Source organism: Microcebus murinus, chromosome 8 (assembly GCF_040939455.1).
Source record: "Microcebus murinus isolate Inina chromosome 8, M.murinus_Inina_mat1.0, whole genome shotgun sequence".
NCBI classification, from domain to species: Eukaryota; Metazoa; Chordata; class Mammalia; order Primates; family Cheirogaleidae; genus Microcebus; species Microcebus murinus.
The window spans coordinates 101,193,361-101,213,543 of record NC_134111.1 but is presented as its reverse complement, the minus strand read 5'-3'; the positions used below and the strand labels follow the sequence as shown (position 1 = coordinate 101,213,543).

Below are 20,183 nucleotides of genomic sequence, written 5' to 3'. Positions count from 1 at the left end.
GTGCTGGGGAGAAAGGGCCAGAAAAGGAAGGTATGGGCATCTGGAGGCTCTGCAATAAGGACAGGACAGTGAGAAAGGAAGCAGAGAGAGGGCGGTAAGGTGAGGAAGGAGGCAGAGACAGGGAAGAGGTGAGGGAGGAGGTGAAGACTTGTAGAAGGCGAGGGAGGAGGTAGAAGGGCAGAGCTGAAGCAGGCGCAAGGCTGGGGCTGGCATCAGGAACAGGGCCACCGAGGACCACACAGGTGTCCTTAAGAACTTCGGCTTTTACTCCATGTGAAAGGGGGACCTGGGGCAGCCTTTGTGTAAAAGGCTGACATCCGACTTGGGTCTAAAAAGCATCGCTCTGGTTGCTCTGGTATAAACTGACAGTAGGGGTAAGGTGGAAGTCAGGAAGCCTTTGGGAAACTCCTCAGTAACCTATCAAGAGATGAAATCAAGGAAAGTGGCTTGGCTCTGGGTGTGTAGACAGGATGGGATGAGACACAGGAGTCAACAGTGACCCTCCAAGAGCTGGTGAGGTGTGGCAGGATGCTTCGGTGAAGCAGGCTTTGCAGGTGGGGGGCTAGGGGGTGTTGTTAGTTCTCCTCTGGCCATGCTAAGGATGAAATATCTATTAGATCTTAGCCACGTCTTATCTCATCCACAAGGTCTTCATCTTGCTATCAGTTTGGTATATTAAAAAAAAAGTTAAAGACACTAGAGCAATGAGATTATTCATACGTTAGTTACCACTGCTGGTAGTAGTTTAAAAATATATAGTTTTGGAAGCAATTTGATGCTATCTGTTCAAGCTAAAGACACACACACCTGGCAATCTTTCCTTATAAACACATCCTAGGGGAAACTCTTACCCATGTGCTCAGAAGGACAAGGGTAAGAATGTCCATGCATGTTGTTTATAATGGTGAGATCTGGGAAAACTTAAGTCAACAGTGGGACACCATACACACTGGAGCACTGAATAAGCCATGAAAACTGGCACCGTGGACCTCAGCTCAAGCTGTACTTGTAAGCACCTCTGAGGTTCACATCCCAGTCTCCAGGAACTCTGATTTAACTTCAGGAATCAGTCATTTTAAACCTTGATCCATTTAACTAAAGACAGATACATTCATATGAATAAATCTCAGAGACATAATAATGCAGGAGATATCCAGTATACCATTTGTTCAACATTTTTTTTTTTTTAGGCATTCCCAAACATTCTGTAAGTTCAACATTTTAAAATCGGTTAAACAATACTAATATGATTTATGCCTACATATACATGTAGAGAAAGTATAAAAACATGCAAACTCAGAATGGTAGCAACCCCCAGGGAGGGAGAGCAGGAGGGACTAGAATAGGAAAGAAAATTCAAAAGCCCTCCATTATATCTATAATGTTTATTGCTCCAGGCTGGAAAGTGTACCTAGTTGTTCATTATGTTGCCTTTAGAATGTTTTAAATGTTTTGGCACAAAAATATGCTAAAATACTCAAGCCAAAACCAAAGACACACAATATGACCATGCCTTGTATTTATAGTTTAGCCATACAGAAGGCAATGGGTTAGCCAGAAACCACACCGGTAGATGGATTCTGCTGATAAAACTGAGGTGGGGTCTCCTGTGAGCCTGAGCTTGGAATTCATTCCATGATTCGCCATCTCTAACACACTGCTCGGCACTCCCAGAGCTTTTCACACCCCAGCCAGGCCACTGCTGACTGCTGCATGCTGAGTGGCAGACACGTCTGTTCTCAATTTGCCTCTCAAATTTCTCACCCTAGAATTGATTCCTGAATCCTAAATAGCTGGTTGAGTGCATGAAAACAAGGTAGACGCCTTACAAGGGAGGAAGGGGAGGCACTTGTGTGGCGGGACCTCACACAAGCAGGCTTTTAGAGGAGACCAACAAAAACACCTCTCTCCCAGCACACCCCTTTCCATGAATCGGTAGGATGGCTGCCACTGCAAACTGACATCACACCCTAGAAACTTCCTCAAAGCACAGAGACACGTGTCCTGCACCGTCCAAGAGGGGTGGACAGACACTGTCGGGCAAAAATTCACCCACGCCCAAAGTAGCACAAATCTGAGTAGACGACTTCCAGGCTCTGCAGTGCTTGTTCTGGGGCCTTGGGGGGAAAAACTTGGACTGTGAAAAAACTCAGATGATAGGAATTCACCACAGAGAAGCTCCTCCCACCTATAGGCTTTGTGTCTGGCCAGGTGAGGACCAGAGAATGTGTCTAGCATGTGGGCCTATAGCTTTAAAATCCCCAGGCTTCCCCTTCCGAGACATGTAATCCGCGCATCAACCCTCTGGAGTGTCTCCCAAAAACACACAAGTCCTCCCACTTACTTCATTTTAAACCCCTACCTTTAACTCACTACCCAGACAGCCTCCCGTGGTCTGATCGCGCACCGCCACCTGGATCTCTTACCTGCTTCCCTCCCCTCTCTCAGAACATTCTCCAAGTGCTCCACGTGTATCAGAATTGAAGTGACCCAGTAGAAACAAAAAAATGAGTTTTAAAATCAGTTGACGGGAACCTGCGGGTCACATGAAGGAGATCAGAGACGCCAGAGTAACAAATCGGCACCACGCAATTCAGCCACTGACCAAGACAGAAGCGAAGGGACAGTGTTGGGCAGGAGTAGGAGGTCAGAAACACTCTGCTAAATATAGCTCCCGCTCCGTGGCGCTTGGAAAGGTGGCCGAGAATAAGCATCTGGCGCCCTCAGTAACTGCAGTCACTTCCTGTTACTCACATCCTGCTGTTCCAGCGCTGCCCTGAACCCTGGATTCCCCGTCCACAACTCCCTACCTGGAAGCCCCGAGACCATTCAAAGCAGCTGGGATGTGCGTAGACAGCGGACTTCCTCACGGAGCACCACGCAAAGCACAAAAATAGACACCGCCACACAAACAAGCTCCTGGAGCCCTGTGCGGAAAGAGCCCAGCGTCCAGGACCAGACCTCTGCACAGCGCTGCGCCAAACACCCCAACGCCCCACAGCTCTGCACGCGGCGCCACCTGGTCCTGAGCCGGACTGCTGCCACGCACCTCCTCTCCTGGGTGGCACCTCATCCCCAGTCTCAGGGAAGTTCTAGGGGCATGGATGGGGTCCCCGCCATCACAGCTGACAGGTGCCGCCCACTGCACAGCCGGAGCAAAGCGCCCGCCTCCCCAGGAACGCAGGAAGCCCTGGCATAGAGCAAAGCCAAGTTGGCAAGAGCTGAAATCACATGTAATCTAGCAGAAGATAGATTTTTTTTCAAAAGGAACAAGAAGTAAAATGAAGCAAAAAGTGGAAAGTTCTACCTAAAAATGAAACATGACAGCAATATTCAGTGTTACTTGTCTATTCAATATTTCGACAGTGCTTCATTAAGCTTTGCGATGTGTTCAACTGCAGGAAAACTTGAGATATTTGCGACTGCCTCGAGCTGCGGGTGGGCTGGGGGGTGTGAGAGCCTCTGGGAAGAAGGGAATATTATTACCCATGAAAGCACCTCAAGTTTTACCCCAAGCGTGCATTTTCCCAACAGTGGGCTGGTAATTGTAAACCAGCACACAGAAGGCAACGCACAAACATGCTTCTAACAGCAAAACACCAGAATAACCTAGGCCTCCCAACAGAAGGGACTGGCAAAAAGTAAGTGATGGCATGTTCATGGGGAGGAATGCCATACGGTAATTTTTAAAAGGGCGATGAGAATACATATTTGTGAACACAGAAAGACATTCATAAAGTGACAGAAAAAGCAGGTCACAAACCAGTATGTATGATTGAGTCCACTGTAAAACTGAAGTACATTCACTGATATTCAAAGGAAAAGGCTGAAAAATTATTTGTCTATATGAGTGTTTCTCAACCTCAGCACCGTTGACATCTGGGGCCAGATAATTCTTTGTTGTGGGGGCTGTCCACACACATAAGAGGTGGCATTTAAGGAACTGAGCAGCATCCCTGGACTCTACGCACCAGATGCCAGTAGCAGGCACGCCACGCCCACCCCTGCAATTGTGACAACACACTGTGTCCCCAAATGTTCTCTTTAGTTCAATCTCACTTCCCCCACCCTCTTATCCCTACCCATGTTTGAGGATCACAGGTCTACATAAAATAATGTTTATATCTAGAATCTCAGTGATAAGACTTTTGAGTGGTTTTTGTTTGGGTCATCCGTACTTAATTATCTATAATAAGCGTGCTATTTGTATTAAAAAGGGAATTAAAAAATCTTAGAACAGTAAAACATTACAGGTGCCCTTGCTATAACGTAATTTTTGAGTTCCTAAAAATGCTCACATTCTGCAAAAGTGCACAATAAAAATAAGTCTCATGGGAAAAGGCAAGCTGAGTCAGGACACTCAGAACCTATGCAAATGTGTAACCAAGCAGTAATGAAACAGCAATCCTAATTTTTAAAAAAAATTAGGACGATTTAGGCCGGGCGCGGTGGCTCACGCCTGTAATCCTAACACTCTGGGAGGCCGAGGCGGGCAATTGCTCGAGGTCAGGAGTTCGAAACCAGCCTGAGCAAGAGCAAGACCCCGTCTCTACTCTAAATAGAAAGAAATTAATTGGCCAACTAATATATATAGAAAAAATTAGCCGGGCATGGTGGCACATGCCTGTAGTCCCAGCTACTAGGGAGGCTGAGGCAGGAGGATCGATCACTTGAGCCCAGGAGTTTGAGGTTGCTGTGAGCTAGGCTGATGCCACGGCACTCACTCTAGCCTGGGCAATAAAGCGAGATTCAATTTAAAGAACTATATAAGGAAATACTGCAGTAAATATAGAACTATTTTTTTTTTTTGAGATAGAGTCTAACTCTGTCACCCCAGGTGTAGTGCAGTGGCATCATCATAGCTGACTGCAACCTCACAGTCCTGAGCTCAAGTGAACCTCCTGCCTCAGCCTCCTGAGTAGCTGGGACTACAAGCGTGCGACAGGACTCCCAGCTAATTTTTCTATCTCTAGTAGAGATGGGGTCTCACTCTTGCACAGGCTGCTCTCAAACTCCTGAGCTCAAGCAGTCCTCCTGCCTCAGCCTCCAGAGTGTGAGCCACTGTACCTGGCCAGAATTTCATCTTTTAAAAAAGTGAAGGAGGCGGGGCGTGGTGGCTCACGCCTGTAATTCTAGAACTCTGGGAGGCCGAGGCAGGCGGATTGCTCGATGTCAGGAGTTCAAAACCAGCCTGAGTGAGACCTCATCTCTACTAAAAATAGAAAAAAATTAATTGACCAACTAAAAATATATATAGAAAAAATTAACCAGGCATGGTGGCACATGCCTGTAGTCCCAGCTACTCGGGAGGCTAAGGCAGTAGGATTGCTTGAGTCCAGGAGATTGATGTTGCTGTGAGCTAGGCTGATACCACGGCACTCGCTTTAGCCTGGGCAAGAAAGTGAGACTGTCTCAAAAAAAAAAAAAAAAATTGAAGGAGTTGGCCGGGCGCAGTGGCTCACGCCTGTAATCCTAGCACTCTGGGAGGCCAAGGCAGGAGGACTGCTCGAGGTCAGGAGTTCGAAACCAGCCTGAGCAAGAGCGAGACCCCGTCTCTACTATAAATAGAAAGAAATTAATTGGCCAACTAATATATATAGAAAAATTTAGCCGGGCATGATGGCACATGCCTGTAGTGCCAGCTACTCGGTAGGCTAAGGCAGCAGGATTGCTTGAGCCCAGGAGTTTGAGGTTGCTGTGAGCTAGGCTGACACCACGGCACTCACTCTAGCCTGGGCAACAAAATGAGACCCCGTCTCAAAAAAAAAAGGGAAGGAGTTGATGGATGGAAGTCACTGCAGGTGAATTATGGAAATAAGAGGCAAAATGCACAAAGAGCTAAGATGCAATAAAGAATTCCAAGGCAGAGCTTATGGACACAACGCACACAGCATCAGGGATAAGTGAGGCCAAAGGCCTTGTGTCCAGGGCTGTGTTCCTCCTGAGCTAGCCGTGTCCTGCAGCTGGTGACCTCAACTTTCGGCCTCTGGGCCAGTATACTTCTCGTTAGAGAAACACACCACAGCAGAAAGGATGTACCTGCATGCCTCGGCTTTTGCCCAGAGGGGAAAAGGAGCTTGGAGTCGATAGCTCAAACACCTAGGAGTCTCAGTGGTAATGAAATCTAAACCAAAGTTCCCTGGGAGTGGGTCTTAAAGGGATGGATAGAGGGTGAGCAATGGGAATGTTTTGGCATTAAGTCTGACAGCCACCACACAGTTATAATTTATTCATTTTTCTCTGGGACTATTTGATGGCAAAGCTGCACATACCCAAGTGTAATACATATACAGTAATGTTACAGCCAGCAAGTATCAGAGAAGAAAAAAAGGCTCATAAGCAATCTCTGGAGCCTGAAAGCTCGCCGTCCACTTTTCTGATCACTGAAGGTCAACCTGATAAAGCAATAAAATTTCCCAGGGCAAAGAGGCCAAGGTAAGAACACTGCATCTGCTGATTCGGGCCAGGTGTCGGCCCTCAGGACAAAGTCTTGTCCACACCTTTATGAACTGATTCAAGGCTGTTTTCATGTTCAACAGTTCCAATGGTTAAGTAAACCATGGAACAGCTACCAAGCAGAAAATAAACAAAAAAAAAAAACCACACAAGGAGGGGAAAACAAGGTTTACAAAGAACTTATAGGCCGGGCGCGGTGGCTCACGCCTGTAATCCTAGCTCTCTGGGAGGCCGAGGCGGGCGGATTGCTCGAGGTCGGGAGTTCGAAACCAGCCTGAGCAAGAGCGAGACCCCGTCTCTACTATAAATAGAAAGAAACTAATTGGCCAACTAATATATATAGAAAAAATTAGCCGGGCATGGTGGCTCATGCCTGTAGTCCCAGCTACTTGGGAGGCTGAGACAGAAGGATCGCTTGAGCCCAGGAGTTTGAGGTTGCTGTGAGCTAGGCTGACGCCACGGCACTCACTCTAGCCTAGGCAACAAAGTGAGACTCCGTCTCAAAAAAAAAAAAAAAAAAAAAAAAAAAAAAAAGAACTTATAAAAGGGCATAGTTATACTGTAAATATGGTTAAGATGGTAAATTTTATGTTATGTATATTCTACCACAAAAAAAATTTGTGGTTAAGATGGCAAATTTGGTTAAGATGGTAAATTTTATGTTATGTGTATTCTACCACAAAAAAAAAATTAAGGGGAAAATGGGGTGTATTTATATTATTATGTTAAAAAAAATACTTAAAAGGCAGGACACACATAGCCAGGAACACTGGACGTCCACATCTCAAGTGGTGGGACTGAGGAATTTTTTTTTTCCTTCTGATTTTCTGTATTTTCCAAATTGTCTACAATAAAAGGTGTTTGTAAATTTATCTATGCTACTTTTTTCCCTACAAAAATCAACACCTAAGATAATTATCCTCAGCTACCTACACAACTCCCTTCACCAACTGACCCTGCCACCCCAAGGGCCTCCAGCCGGGCCTCACTACAGTACTGTCTCCCACCAGCCCTGCAGCTTGGGACAGCAAAGGAGGCAAGGAGCCAACATCACCAGGGAGCGGCTTCCAGGAAAGCTCTTTGACAGGGATGACTCAACCAGAAGCCATGCCATGGGTGCTTGTATCCGCAAGGTGACCTTCAGAGGGGAATCTCTTTCTAATGACAGCTGAGCAGAAAGACAGCAGGTCCCTGGGTCTCTGCCCAGTAGGGGCTGCCACACCAGCCCCAGACTGTTGGCCTCTGGTCTTTTCTATGAGAGAAAAATAAACCTCTACCTTATTTAAGCCACTGTTACTAGGGTTTTCTTTGAACCATCCCAAACCTAATCTGAGACACCATCCTCATTGTCACACAAAGAAAACCAAGGCACAGAAATGGAGTCTTCTTTATCTTCCAGGTGCCAACAATAAATAAATAGATTTAATTCATGAGATAAGCACTGAAAACTCTAAACTCAAATAGGCAGCAGCACCAAGGGAGCCTGATTTAACAGGCTGAAATAACAACACTGCAAATCAAATCCAAGGCGAGCAAATTATGGCCTGCCACCTGTTTTTAAATAAAGTTTTACTGGAACACAGCCACACTTGCTCACTTACATGCTGTCCATGGCTGCTACAAATGGCCAGGCTACAACAACGGAGTTAGCCAGTTGCCACAGGGACCCCATAACCCACAAGGCCTAAAACATCTAGCCCTTTATAGAAAAAGTCTGCTGCTAACCTCTTACGTAAGTTATTGGTCATATATATCTTGGGAAGACTATAAAGAGAATTTGATTTGGAGAAGTTAAATACAACTTACAGCATTAAAGAAGGAATGTGGATCTTGTCCCTTTTTCTCTGCTCTGGCTCTACAACAAAAGGGTCTCTCTTCTGTTCCCAGATAAATCCCTGAGCACGTGGCATGTGGTTAGTACATGCTCAATAAATACAGAATTCAATACTTTCTGTTGTTACCCAAAGTGTCACATCTCAAAACTGTGTGTGTATGCTCACACTTAATAAGTACTTTGGAATGAAAAACCTTACAAAATTTAAAAATACTACAATAATACATACTTCAGCATAACTTTTCTAGCATACCCTTATCCCTATTTTGCACAGAAAACTAAAACAGAGTTTATTCTGTGAGCTAAGGATTCCCATGTTCTCCAACTTTACTGTGCTTTAGTCTGAGAGCTCAGCTGTCTGGGAAAGCAACCATGTCTCCCACTGAGGTCGAACTGCTACCTATGTGAGGGTGCTCCCAAGTCTTGCTCCTGGCAAAGAACCAGGCCACCAGGGGCAGAATCCAAAGTGTGGGTCCTTTCAGCCCTTACCAACTCCCTCAGGCAGGGAACCCAGGGTGACGAATCAGCTCCAGGGCAGTGCACAAAAAAAAATGGTCGGTTACTCACTCGGTAGTGGGATGGCCTCATCCCCCCAAGCCAATTCATCATGCAAGATGGAAGGCACAGTCATCTCTTCTCCCCAAAAACTAGTTCTAAGGAAAATGTCTTCAAATACATTACTACTACATTTCCTGAAAAAAATATACTACAATGTGAAGGTTACAAATTTTATCACTGTAAAGCAAAACTACAGGACTGCAGAGATAAGGCAAGGATCATGATATCTGAGACATTTCAAAGTGTCACAGGTGTCACATGGTCCTCCTGCTCAGGACACATCTGAAGGTGAATCCACAGACTCATGGCACATGCCCATGTCCATCTGCCCTAACCTCACTTCACACACTGGGAAATGGATGGCCAGAGAGGACAGGTGACTCATCAAGGCCATACTGTTCATACAAGAGAGAGCTGGGGCCAGGAGACAGCTGGCCAAGTCATCTCATCCAGGGCACATCATGGTTTGTGGGAGACAAAGTGCCTGCCTGGTGACTCTCATGGTCTAAAGGAGCTGTGTGTTCTGGCAAGTGAACTTGGTACTCTGATTAACATGACACTGTGCCCAGGAAGGGAACAAGACCATGAGAAGTAGAGCTATTGTTTTAAGTTCCCAGCTATGATGAGGGAGCCCCTGATTCCCAAGCCAACCTTTGTAGTGCTGCAGGTGTCCAAAGACCCAGCCCCCTTAAGATGGAAAGGATATGTGGGCACAGACCCATCTAGACACTAGGGACCTAAACGCAATCTAGCTACAGCAGTTACATCCTCAAAGAGAGATGTCTTGTCCAATTTACCCAGTTTGCTTCCACTCCCTCACTGATTCATGTATTTGGTCCAGGGACTGTCATTTGTAATCTATGCATCTCAGAGGAAAGGGCATCTCAGACCACATTCCCAGTCAGGCAGGTAATCATGTACAGGGCCAAGTGCCTGCTGGAATTATCCTCCCTCATCTATGACCACCCCCTTCCTGATTTTAATTGGATGTTCAGAAATGGTTTATCCCTTTCCTCTGACCAAGCTCACAAAGGCCTCCCTCATTCCTCTTGTGTTTCAAGTATACTGCAAAAATGAAAAGAAGTAATGCCAACTACAGGATCTAGCATTTTAAAATACCAGAACAGAAAAGGGTGAAAAATATCTTTTTCATTGGCAAGCCCTGACTCAGATGGTCTGTGCATCACCAGGAATTTGAACGGCCGCTGTGGAGGGCATGGCATTCAGGTCGGCCGAGGCCACCTTGCCTGACTCAGGAGCCCTCTCTTTGTCACGGCATGACTATGACACAGTCTCACGTGGATGAAGGAGATGGAACAGCTTCCCAGAGATGCCAAGGAACAGAGATACAGCAACAACAAAGCAAGGAACCCAACAAGTATTTATTGAATGGCTACTTGGTGCTATGCATGGCTCTGAGGCACTGGGCTGGAAAAAGGTCAACAAGTCCCAGGACGTCCCTTCTCTCGTAGTTTCCACTTCTCCCTCCAACAGACACAAGTCAGAGGGAAAAGGAAGAGGACACATAAAATATCAATGTAGACACAAGAAACAAAAAAATCTGAAGAGACTATATCCATTTAAAAAGCTGAATTATCAAAAATATCAAAAGGCATTATCAAAAACCTTCCTACCACACCCAAAAAAACTCCATACTCACATAGTTTCATCGGTAAATTCTAGAAGAAAAAAGACAGAAAAAGAGAAAAGGAAAGGAAATAGAAAAGGGGAAAAAAACCAAACTTACACAAACTTGATCAGAAAACAGAGGGGGAACACTGATCCTTTTTTATGATGTTAGTTTGTATATTTTCTGAAGGCAGCATAACCCAACTACCAAAACCTGATAAAGATGAAAAGAAAGTAAAAGAGGAAGTCTGAAAGAATGAAGGAGGGAGGAAGGAAAATAAATGATAGATCAATATTCCTCATGCATATAGATATAAAATCCTTTATAAAATAAAGTAAATTGAATCCAACAATAAATAAAAGGATACATCATGAACAAATCGGCTTGATCCCAGAAATGCAAGGTTGGTTTAAATTTGAAAATCAGGCCGAGTGTAGTGGCTCACACCTGTAATCCTAGCACTCTGGGAAGCCAAAGTGGGAGGATCACTTGAGGTCAGGAGTTCGAGACCAGCCTGAACAAGAACGAGACTCTGTCTCTACCAAAAATAGAAAGAAATTAGCCAGGCAAATAAAACTAAAAAAAAAATTAGCTGGGCATGGTGGCGCATGCCTCTATTTCCAGTTACTCAGGAGGCTGAGACAGGAGGATGGCTTGAGCCTAGGTGTTTGAGGTTGCTGTGAGCTAGGCTGATGCCATGGCACTCTAGCCTAGGCAACAGAGCAAGACTGTCTCAATCAATCAATCAATATGAAAATCAACCAATTTAATTTGTCCTACTAACAAAATAGAGAAGAAAAACCATATGATCACTTCAATAGATACAGAAAGGCATTTGACAATTTTCAACACCCATTCATAATAAAAAACTCTCAACAAACAGGAAAAAAAGATGCTGATATTATTCATCACTGAGGAAATGGATATTAAATCCACAATGATATACCTCTATATATCTATTAGGTCATCTAAAATTTAAAAGACTGACCATTCCAAGTGTTGGTGAGGGTGTGGAGCAACTGGAACTCTCATACACTGCTGATGGGAATGTAAAACGGTACCACCACTTTGGAAAACAGTTTAGAAGTCCCTTAAAAAGTCAAACACTCTCCACATGTTCGTAATGGTAAAAAAAAAAAAAAAAGTTAAACACTCTTTCTATACAACCCAGCAATTTTGCTACTAGGTATTTACCCAAGAGAAATGAAAGCACATGTCCACATAAAGACTTGTATGCAAATGTTCATAGCTAAACTAAAAACTGCCCAAATGCCAACACAACAGAATAAACTGTGGACTAGCTATACAATGGAATACTACTCAGTAATAAAAAGGAATACATTACTGACATACCCAACATGAAAATTCCAAAACTATTATGCTGAGTCAAAGATGTCAGACATAAAAGTACATATTGCATTATTCAATTCCTATTCTTTAAAAAATGCAAACTGATCTACAATGACAGAAAACAGATCCATGTTTGCCTGGGAAGGGGCATAAAGAGAAAGATGGATTATAAGGGAATTTTCAGGGTGATGGAAATGTTATCCAGACAGTGGTGACAGTTTCAATATGTGTGAGAGAAAGAGAGTAAGAGAAAACTCATCAAACTGTATACTTCAAATATTGCAGTTTATTGTATATCAATTATGCCTCAATTAAGCTGTAAAAATATGTTTCATATCAACATATTTTAGGGCACTGGAATATTCATTAAAGAACAATATAGACTTTTCCCTGAATGACCAGGGTGCCCATAGAGCCTGTCATCCAAGCCAGGAAACATATGCAAGTCAAAGTGGACGCTAAAAATAATTAATAGGCTATATGAATTGGCACTGGAAACACCACCACTTAGGGCCTTAGGAACAACAAATACCCAATCTATTCCTTGGTGTGATTAGATACTTCTTTTGGAAAGCAAAGTAGTGCTGGCAACAGCCCTGGTGAATCAGCTGCACCCGCACCCTTGATTTACAGATGAGGAAGTAGTGCCAGCTCCTGGTCAATGTCAGGCACAGGATAAACCCCAAAGTTCCTGCCTCCATGGTCAGTGTACATTCATCCCCTCCTTTTTCGAAGAAGAAGAAGAAATAAAGGACAAGGTGTGGCCACTCCCACTCCCAACTATTCCAAACGTCTAACTATGCTGATCCAGCCTCTATAGAGCTTTGCGTCCAGTGAGCAAGCAGGCCACAGAAAAGCCCGACATACAAAGCCCGACAGGGATGGAAGCACACCTGGCTGCAGCCCTGGGCAGCGCCACACTGGACACAGTCTATAGCAGGCGAAGTCTGGAGGGCCAACCCTCCTGCACAGGTCTAGTGACAAGCGCTCCTACACTCCCCCTCCTGTCTTAAAAATGTGGCAGGGAAGAGGGGTGACATGTTTCGTTTTTGAGTCTAACATTTCAAACCAGGTTCTCCAGTTGTAGAGGAAGACGAATGATTGAGTCAATAAACAGCAGGCTCCCAACCACAGAGCAGGGAATTATCTTAATTTGATAACAAGTTGTTTCAAGGAAATAGAGATCCTACCACTCTGTGCACTCTGAAATACCAGGTTATTCTGGGACAGGAACATAAGATTTTTTTTTTAACATGATTTCCTGGAGAATGATACCATTTTCATAATTTTTAAGGGAAAACACCAGACAGACAGGACTTGCCTTGATCCCACCCCTGGCACACTTACCAAAGAATACTGGGTAAAGAACAGCTAAAATTATCAATTTCTTAGGCATCCTAAGAAAAAATTTAATCAAATCCATGTACCTTCCCAGCATGTCTTTTTCCCTTACAAAAGTACTACAGTCCAATGACAGTCTCTCAACTGTCCATTTTTTGTTTTCCCTATAATTTGTAAAGACAATTAGCAAGTACACTGCACTTGTTAATAACAATTATCAGGTATAATAAATGTTAACAATTAACATACAAACATACATATTTTCACACATACACACATAATATTGTGAAGATGCCTTAGATTTCACAGATGCAACCCTTACTGATAATTTAAACACACAGCCCAGACACGTAACAGTGTTTCCCCCACCCCAGATTTTAAACATACTGAAGAGACCTCACAATTGGTTCCATCACTCACCAGCTAGGCTGCCCAAAGAGGACAGTATCTTCTCTGTGTGTGTCTGCCTGGCGTGACTGTAAAAACTGAGCCCTAAGCTCTCACATGGAGTAACCTGGTCTTTCAGACCAGCTGTGCCATAGCAGCAGGTGCTACCTTCACTTGGTAAACAGCCACCAATGTGGCTCAATGCCTGCTTCCTCCTGCTTCTTGACTTGAGAACACAACATAGATTATAAAGCATGAAATTCATTGGACTGACTCCCTTCTGCACCTGCTTCCCCAGGCCTGCATTGCTGTCCAAGGCACATTTTAACAAACACAGCATATCATTCACTGAGCACCTACTCTGTGCCAAGTGCCTAAACACCCCCACCACCGCCACGCTGGGTAGCACTGCCCTAGTTTTAGGATGGGGGGATGAAGCAACAGGTGGTTAAGAAGGTGCCGAGATCCCACCGCCAAGAGTTGGCACAGACAGGACACATGGTCAGCTTCTCCTGGACCCCTGCCCCGGAGCAGGAAGGGGACAGGCTTGCTCACAGCAGTGAGCCCAGGAAGCAGGAGCTGCTGACTAGCACAGGGCTTCCCAACAGGCGAAGACACTTGGCACTCAAGAGGACTTAGGGGACCCACAAATACAACTCTGCCCATCCTAGACCCAGGCCAGCAGTCACAGGAATTGGGAAGAGTCTTTCGTGTGGGGAAATTCGCCAATTATATAGTTTTTCCTCTCCCTGAGCCAAAGTGACTGACATAGGGGTTTTGCCAAGGAAATGTCTGAGATTCAAACACACTGAGAAGGAAAACTAATGTCAAAATCTGGATAAAGGTCATGGTTCCTCACCCAAGGAGCAGCCCTAACCACCCCCAGGCCGACATCTGTTGGAAATAGCTGAGAAACTCAAGCACAGTTTCACCTTATGCAGGCCTACTAGGGAACGTTCATTCATTCAACAGATGTGAACGCCAAATAGATAATATTTAAAACAACTAAAAATGTTACTTTGAAGCCATCACATAATTTCCTTTTAATTTAGCTAGCAATTAAACAAAGGTATCTTATATGTTTAACTATACTTGGTCTTCCTTCAAATTTTATTTTTCCTGTTTTTACTGAATTGCTTGCTAACTCTTAAGGATAATAACTCTTTCCTGATATCTACTCTTTGGCTACAGATGCTATTTTTAATACTATCTATAAAGTTGGCCTCACTTGAAATCCTCTGGAATTCCTACAAATCAGAACAACTGCTATATATTAGCAAATTAAACCCTATTACTTTCCTACTAGTAGTGATGAGTAGTGGTGGAGACAGAAACTAGGAAACATCAGAGTGTATTTCTGTGCCAACCTAACAGCCTATGAGATGGACTCTAGTAATATCCCTATTTCATAGACAAGAAAAAAAAAAAGTCTTAGAAAGATGAAGTAGCTTGTCCTAGTCACACAGCTAGCTAACAAGGAAGATCTTTTTTATAACATACCTTGTAAAACTTCTGGATACCATGAACTATTTTAACAATATTTCTTATGGAAAAGGAAGTTATAAATACAGACAGGAAAAATCACCCACTCCTCCCTTTGTATAGCATGGTTGTTCTGACATAGTTATTTCAAGGCAATCATTAGGCTGACACTAGCAGCAAAGCCTGGAGATCTCAAACCCAATAGCTATGAGGTGTGACCACAGGATTAGGGGTTGGCCCGTGGGATATCAGAAGTGCCACGTCATACTCTGGGGAAGCCATGCGAGAGTTCCTCATCTGTTCTGTGCCATGGACCCCTTCTGGTAGTCTTGTGAAGCCTGTAAACTCCCTCTCAGAATGTCTATAAGTGCCAAAAATAAAACACGATTGCAATGGAAAACAATTTTAATAAAATATAGTCATACCCACAGACTCATCTGAGGAGAGCAAGAATATAGATTATGAAGTCCTGTCAGGAGACTCACTTTCTTCTCTCCTCTGTCTGCCCCTCTCCCGAAAGGAGACACAGTGGTGACTAGCACTTTGGCAGTCCTCTTGGACCAGGTGAACCACATCCCGGAAGGGCTCAGGTGACCATGCATAATGACCATACTGACCAAGGACTACTTTCCTTTGTGTGGATGAATAAAACCTTACATGTTCACGCCATTCTTATTTTGGTGTTTTTTCTTATAAGCAGCTGTAGGGCACTGAATGATGGCCTCCAAAAAGCTATGTCCATGTTCTAATCCCAGAACCTATGAATATGACCTTATTTGGAAAAACAGTCCTTGCAGATGTAATTACGTTAAGGATCATGAGAAGAGATCATCCTGGATTATCTGAGCGGGCCCTAAACCCAATGACAAGTGTCCTTATATAAAAGAGAAGACAAGACACAGGAGGAGGAAAACGCCATGTGAAGAAAGGGACAGATTATAGAGTGATGCCACAAGCCAAGGCACACCTAGAGCAGAGCCACCAGAAGCTGAAAGAAGCAAATCACAGAATCACTCCTAAAACCTCAGGAAGCAGCACAGCCCTGCCAACACCTTCCTTGATTTCAGATTTCTGGCCTCCAGAAGTGGGAGAGAATATCCTTCTGTTGTGATAATCTTTAAGGAAGCCACAGGAATCTAATACAGCTGCCAAACCTAATTCTCATATACACCACCTTTAAGATTTTCTGCCAACAAGAAATACTATGAATTAAATATAAACTGTCTTTTTATACTCACAGCATTATATGTGGTATTATACAGAAGCAGCCCTATAGACATGTGTCATAGTCTGTTTTGTGCTGCTGTAACAGAATACCACAGACTATGTAATTTATAAAGAACAGAAATTTGGCCGGGCGTAGTGGCTCACGCCTGTAATCCTAGCTCTCTGGGAGGCCGAGGCGGGCGGATTGCTCGAGGTCAGGAGTTCGAAACCAGCCTGAGCAAGAGCGAGACCCCGTCTCTACTATAAATGGAAAGAAATTAATTGGCCAACTAAAAATATATACAAAAAATTAGCCGGGCATGGTGGCGCATGCCTGTAGTCCCAGCTACTCGGGAGACTGAGGCAGGAGGATCGCTTGAGCCTAGGAGTTTGAGGTTGCTGTGAGCTAGGCTGACGCCACGGCACTCACTCTAGCCTGGGCAACAAAGTGAGACTCTGTCTCAAAAAAAAAAAAATAATAATAATAATGAAAAAAAAAAAAATAAAGAACAGAAATTTACTTGGCTCAGAGTTCTAGAGGCTGGGGAGTCCAAGAGCATGGTGCTGCATCTGGTGAGGACCTTCACACTGCAACATCTCATGATAGAAGGGCAACAGCGAGTGAGAATGAGAGCGAGAACAAGGGTGGGTCGGGGGGAGGCAAACTCATCCCTTTATCAGGAACCCACTCCCAAGATAACAACATGTATCCAGTCACTAGGGCAGAGCCCCCATGATCTCAGCACCTCTTAAAGGTCCCACCTCTCAAATCTCAACAGTGTTACACTGGGGATTAAGTTTCCAACACATGAACTTTGGGGGAAACATTCAGACTATAACAACATGTATGTCCAAAATATAATTTTCATTCAACTTATACTGAAAACATTTTTTAAGTTGACTTTTAAATTTTGTTTGTTTGTTTGTTTGTTTTAATTTTTATGAAAACACTCTTTTCAATACCCATTAATTGACCAGTAGGCCAGTCCATTATCCTGAAATTTAAAAACAAACCAAAGGCCTGTCCTTTCCTTCATTCTGTTCTTACATGACACCAACGAGTACTCTTATCACTTTCTGTCCTCTTTTTAAGCTCCTTCCATTCCCTCCAACCAGCCGCTAATCCCTCACATGAGTGTGTTCTCAACGCCTCTTCTGCCACTCTCTGTATCTGAGGCTGCCCTCTACCCACCCTCATCTGGGCCATGCTGCCAGGACAGCAGATGTCCCCAACAGCTCAGTCATGGTCACGGAAGCCAGCACCCCTCTGTCCACTTCCCTTCATCAAACCCAGCCTGTTCTCTTCTATTCCCTTTCAAAGGTACATGACATGCTAATCAGAGATTCTGGGGGTTAGGATCCTTGAAGTTCCAATTATGATTCATCTGAAATGATGTAAAATCGAAGCTGAAACATAGAAGTACTTGTACTCAAAACTGAAGCTGTAAACCAGAACCAAACCAGAATCACCTAAAGCGGAAGGAAGTTTTATCTTATACACCTTCAGGGCAGATAACAGAAAAGGACCCAAGACCAAGCAAAGGCAGTTCTCTAAGGGCAAACTGCACCCTCTCCTGAACAAATGGAGCTCAGCATGGATGCTTCTCTGCAAGGGAGACCAAACTCATTTCCCCTAACATCCCTTCTGTGATCTAAGACGCTTATTCTAGCAACAGCTTCAACCAGAAAAAAATGAAATATTCTCAGTTGTATACTGTCAGAGTGAGTAAATAAAGTTTAATGGATCAACTATGACATACCTATACAATCGAATATCCACCACTATAAAAATGACCATTATAGAGACTCATGATACGGGGAAGCTTACACTAAAATAGTAAATGAAGCCTAAATACAAAATTATACATATACTAATAGGCATGTATAACACATGTCAAATTTAATGTTTGCATACGAAAAAGTCTGAAGGGAAACATGAAAAAAGAAAACAGCTGCTAAGCTACTGTGTGAGCATTTCCCCATTTTAAATTTCCTCTAAAATCATTATTACGATTTAAACACTTTAAGAAATAAGTGAACAAACTGACCCACACACAGAGCCTGGTATGTGGAGGCAGGTCCTGCTGGTCTGACGTGTGAACAGATGCTCCTGAGCACCTACCCCTGGATGCACCCAAGCCCCTGACCCCTGTCCGCCCCTCTCTCGCAGGAGAGACCCGCCGCACAAGCCCCTCCTCCCAGAAGCTTCTACTCCCACGGCTGACTGAGACGCTTCTTTCTCAGCACTCTGGATGTCGCGGGGCACTAGAATTATTTCTTTATACGTTGTGAGAACTCTCCCAGAGCAGAGAACATACTTACCCACCCTGTATGCCCTCAAGCACCCAGTACAGAGTTTGCCACAATACAGAATTGCTGAAAGAAGGAAAAACAAACTTTCCTAAAGCATGTAGCCTTTCCAATTGATTTCAGTTTAATTTCAGAAATCAGGTTGCCAGAGTAATGCCTCACTTATTGTCAAATAATTCCTTTATTCTCCAGGGTAAACAAGACGTTTTCAAGCTGTCAAACTTGTTAAAAGCACACATGCAGAGCAAAAGGGCTGGCCCCATCCCAAAGCTGCCCATGAATGTGAGGTAGGTAACGGGAACACAAAGGGAGCCCTGGCCCATGGCCAAGTTCACAATAGCAAGCTTCTCTTCAGCGGGACTTCCAAGGAAGAGACAATTCAACATCCTCTCCATTGTGTTGAACAAAAAAGGAACAAGAGAACCTACTTCTTCCAGTTTGTACTCAAACACACACGGTCGCCCAAAAGGGCAGGGCATTGGGGATCCTGGAGCTCAAGGTGTGGCCAAGCGCACACATTACTAAAGAGCCTGTGCTAATTTAGCATCATGTGAGCAATACAATGTATCCTTGAGAGTGGGTCCAAAATATGGTTGTACCCCAAACCTTGGAAAGCTTTGAGAAATCACCCACTGGTAAATCAGCATCAGAATCTCTGGAGAATGTGCCAGGAATATTTTTTTCTAAGTTCCGAAGGGTGCTCAGGCCCAGCCAAGTTTGGGAACCACTCCCCAGAAGAAGCAGATGGCAGCTTCCTGACCACAGTGTGAACAGGAAGATTTCATTTAGGAGGTAGTTCTCCTACTCACATGAGGAATGAACAGGGTCTACGGGAGAATCTGGGAAGAGGGGCCTCCAGAGACCAAGGCCAGCAGGTGACCTGTGCGCAGGGCACTCCCTAAGAAGGAGCAGGCTTGGCTGGAGCAGGTCTGCTCAGGGTGAGGCCAGGCTAGGAGGGCATGCAGGGAGCAGACCCCTGGACCTTATTAGGTAAGGAGGGGCCTCTCAGTGGTTTACAGTGTTTTTAAAAATGGGCAGAATATGACTCTTTTTAATGGCTTTATATTTCAGGTATATTCCAGTAAAACTTGTCTTTCCTCTTTAAGGTTCAACTCCACTGCAGTTGCTGCCATGACCCCAGGGTTAATAATAATACAGCCAGACTGCTGCAGGTCTGGTGAACTCTGGAGTGATTCGCAGTGACTTTGTTCAATTAGAAGTTATTATTCGGTGAACAGATAAATTGTGAAACATTAAGTAAATCAAACTAGAGAAAAATTTCCAAGTACCAACTGACATAATAAATTTGACTTATTGCTTTCAATTCATCTGTTGAATAATCAGTGAGTGCCTATAATCACAATGTTAATGATAGCAAACACTTATACCATGCCTACACTGTACTAATTCATTTAATCCTCATAACCCCACAAGGCAGGTACTATTATTAGCCACATTTCTCAGATGAGGAAACTGAGGCTCAGAGTCATTCTGTGACTTGCCCAAGGTCATCAGCTAGCAAGAGTCTGAGCTGGGATTCACACCATGGCTTCCAAGTCCTTGCCTTTAAGATCTGTTACCCCACAAGGCCCTGTACTTTCAGAGGTTAAAAAAAGGAAATAGAGCCTA

General features: G+C 44.1%; 1 protein-coding gene across 5 annotated transcripts in view; it reads right to left on the bottom strand.

Moving 5' to 3' along the window:
- The window catches only part of DGKD (diacylglycerol kinase delta), a 107,470-nt gene that overhangs the window by 43,547 nt on the left and 43,740 nt on the right, over window positions 1-20,183 (bottom strand). Inside the window, exon 1 of one of the 5 annotated variants that reach the window (XM_012791583.3) lies at window positions 2,427-4,047. The exons of the other annotated variants lie outside the window; for them this stretch is intronic. The gene's annotated coding sequence lies outside the window, so the exon portion shown is untranslated. Of the gene's footprint in view, window positions 1-2,426; window positions 4,048-20,183 lie in introns of those variants that run through there. 5 annotated transcript variants of the gene reach the window in all.